This window comes from Arachis hypogaea, chromosome 10 (assembly GCF_003086295.3).
Source record: "Arachis hypogaea cultivar Tifrunner chromosome 10, arahy.Tifrunner.gnm2.J5K5, whole genome shotgun sequence".
Classification (NCBI taxonomy): domain Eukaryota; kingdom Viridiplantae; phylum Streptophyta; class Magnoliopsida; order Fabales; family Fabaceae; genus Arachis; species Arachis hypogaea.
Window position 1 is genome coordinate 24,349,334 of NC_092045.1, and position 3,915 is coordinate 24,353,248.

Genomic DNA, 3,915 nt, shown 5'->3' on the forward strand with positions numbered 1-3,915 from the left:
GTTCTCGATCATGTCGGAATAGAATCCAGTGATTCTTTTGCGTCTGTCACTAACACCCCACAATTGCAAGTTTGAAGCTCGTCACAGTCATTCAATCCCTGAATCCTACTCGGAATACCACAGACAAGGTTTAGACTTTCCGGATTCTCAAGAATGCCGCCATCAATTCTAGCTTATACCACGAAGATTCTTATTAAGGAATCCAAGAGATAAACATTCAAGCCTTGTTTGCATGTAGAACGGAAGTGGTTGTCAGGCACCCGTTCATAAGTGAGAATGATGATGAGCGTCACATAATCATCACATTCATCATGTTCTTGGGTGCGCATGAATATCTTAGAACAAGAATAAGTTGAATTGAATGGAAAATAATAGTAATTGCATTAATACTCGAGGTACAGCAGAGCTCCACACCTTAATCTATGGTGTGTAGAAACTGTTGGGAATAAGTAGTATGACCACAATCTAATCAATCACGTGTCAAATAATTTGTTATCGTTATTATATTAAAATGTTAATATAATAATGTCCTTGATTAAATTTAGAGATTTATCATTGTGATAGTGATCACAATATTGAGAGATAAATCTTTTATAATTTAATCTAAATTGTTCTTGGTCATAGGATTATTAAAAAGGACATTAATAATCCGGAAAGATCAATATATATATGATGGTCTTCATTTCATGAAGATTAATAGATCTCATTTATTAAATTATATATATAGATGGTGCATATAGAGATATGACCATTGAACTGACTCACTCTGAGAATTCCTAATGGTTATAATTACCGCATATTTGTCAATAGGATATTCTCAAGTGAACATAGTAATAGAGTTTCCTTTGACCTGCGACTGTCATAGTAATTAACAATGTATTTATTGTACTTTGATTTCGGACACCTAATACCCTAAGGTGCTAGTTGAATGGATATTGGATATGATTTAAATACTTGTAGAATTAATGATTAGTCAATAAGGAATCTATCAACTCTCGGTAAAGAGTTTGAGCTCTATGATTATAATGACTGAGATGAATAAAACCTTGGCCAAGGGGATTGAATGAATGAAGAAATGAGTTTCTTAGGTCATTCACAGTTCATTATAATAATGGTAACAAGTTAGAGTTTGACAATTAAACCATACTCTAAGAGTTAACCAAGAGATGAAAAGATGGAAGGAATTATACTTTGTTCTTCTAAGGTTCTTAGTAAAAATATATTACTTCATACTATCGGGTCATTGAGGAGTGTTGCTAGACGCCAACCTTGATTAGTAAATTTAGTATGACTAATTTACTACCCGCTTAGTATTGAACCTATGGGGTCACACACTAACGAGTGTTCTAATATTTGCTATAGAATTATTTAATTATTATTTTGATTTAATCAAATAAATAATTATATTAATTCAAAATGGAATATTATTATATTCTTTGCTAGCACCAAGAATATAATAATAGTATGATAATTGAAAATATTAAATGAGATTTGAGAATAATTAATTATTCTATTTCTAAATTTGGATGAGATCCTAACTGATTCTGTTTCAAATTGAGTTATGATATGATTCATAAATTTGAAAGATTCAAGTTTAAAATAACAAGATATGATTTAAATTTGAATTGAGAATCAAATTTAAAATCAGTAACAAATCTCATACTATATATATGTATGCCAAGAGTAGAGGAATGTGACAGAGAAGAGAATAACAAGAGTTTTATTCTTTTACCTCTACAAACATAAACGTATGTGAGCCTAATTCTTGGAGAAGAATTTTATGGCGTGCAAAGAGTTGCAAGAAGTTTCTCAATTTAGATCAAATATCCATTGGTCAAGGAGTTGACAGCAAAGATTGGTCTCGGTGTGGATACGCATAGTGCCTTCGTACCATCGAAGGAGAAAAATATTTTTACTAGCGTACACAGGTATTTAAATCTAATCTAAAATATATATTGTTTATTGGAATAAAGTTTAAGCACAAAATAGATCTTTTAGGATTACCTTATTTTCTTCTGCTGCGGGTGTTATGAAAACATAGTAATCCTTCAGAAACTCCACCGTTGAAAATACATAAGTGATAATGGTGATCATTGGCTTCGGCCCCAGAGAGGGAACCAGAAGAACCAAGATAAAAATACAATAGCAAAAGGTCCTATTTATAGAGAACTAGTAGCTTAGGGTTTATAAAAATGAATAAAGGACGTAAAAATCCACTTCCGGGCCTACTTGGTGTGTGCTTGGGTTGAGCATTGAAGCTTCCATATGTAGAGACTTTTCTTGGAGTTAAACGCCAGCTTTTGTGCCAGTTTGGGCGTTTAACTCCCACTTCTGTGCCAGTTCCGGCGTTTAACGCCAGGCAGTCTTGAGCTGATTTGAAACGCCGGTTTGGTCCATCAAATCTCGGGTAAAGTATGAACTATTATATATTGCTGGAAAGCCCAGGATGTCTACTTTCTGACGCAATTGAGAGCGCGCCAATTGAGCTTCTGTAACTCCAGAAAATCCACTCTGAGTGCAGAGAGGTCAAAATCCAACAGCATCTGTAGTCCTTTTCAGCCTCTGAATCAGATTTTTGCTCAGGTCCCTCAATTTCAGACAGAAAATATATGAAATCACAGAAAAATACACAAAATCATAGTAAAGTCTAGAAAAGTGATTTTTAAATAAAAACTAATAAAAATATGATAAAAACTAACTAAAACATACTAAAAACATACAAAAAACAATGCCAAAAAGCGTATAAATTATCCGCTCATCAGTTTCCATCAACCCTGATATGCAGAAAACTGTGAATTTTCTAATTCAGTTAGTTTTACTCAATTCTCCTTAACTTTTGCCTTTCTAAACTCAAAATTTGAGCCTCCCTTTCTATCACTCCCTCTCTCTCTATCTCTCTCTATCTGTCTCTCTCTCTTTATGTCCCTCTATTAAGTCTTGCTGAAATTCTTTTATCCTAATATTAACTTTTTTTTCTTTTTGTTACATAGATACGGTATTGCAAGCCACCATTTCAGTAGACTCCGTAGTAATGAGGTTGGGGATTTAGTATGTGTAATTGATGATGAATCTTTTGATTGGAAGCTAATACGGACTATTGATAATCTTAAGGGAAACAATGAGGTGCCCACTATTACTTTTTTAACATGTTTTAGTGCTATGGAAGAAGTAGTCATGTTAATTGATTTTTGAATATTGTAGACATGCCTTACCCATTCAATTCATTAATTTTTTTTAATAGGATGGACAATTCTTTGTGGTTGGAAAAATTAAGGAGATTGTTGAAGATCCAGAGTGGTGGGTTTTTTCTTGTGTTTGCAGTCATCCTATTGTAGGTGATGATAATGTGTTCCATTATCAGTTGTGCATCAGAGAGGTTTAGCATTTTATGATAAGGTAAATCCATGTTATGATTTACAAATTTTCTTTACTGTCTTCTGATTCAATAATATAAGTAGCCTTCATGTATCAGCCTCTTCTTGGACTCAGAAATAGGTGAATCTCATATTTACTTTCTTTGTTATAGTTACAGGATTAAGATACTTGTTGAAGACGAGACTTCTTATGAAATGTTTGTCTTGTTAGACAGCGCAGTCACTAAACTATTGGGAAGAACCTGTTCTGATGTCTTTTTATTGTTAGAAGATGAAATGGATGTATGGTTTATCCACTTTGATTTTATTGCTATATACTCTATGAATAAGTATTTCTTATAATTCAATTTTGTCCGCTAATTAGTGATCACTTTTCAATATCTATGACAGAGAATTGAGCACCGATACTGTCCACAGTTTTTTCATAAACTCCTTGGAAAAGAAATTGTTTTCAAAGTTCAGGCAAAGAGGATTAGCACTCAGGGTTATTGTGGTACCTTTAAAGTCATCAATGTCCTTAGTGATGCACGTTTTTTCAACA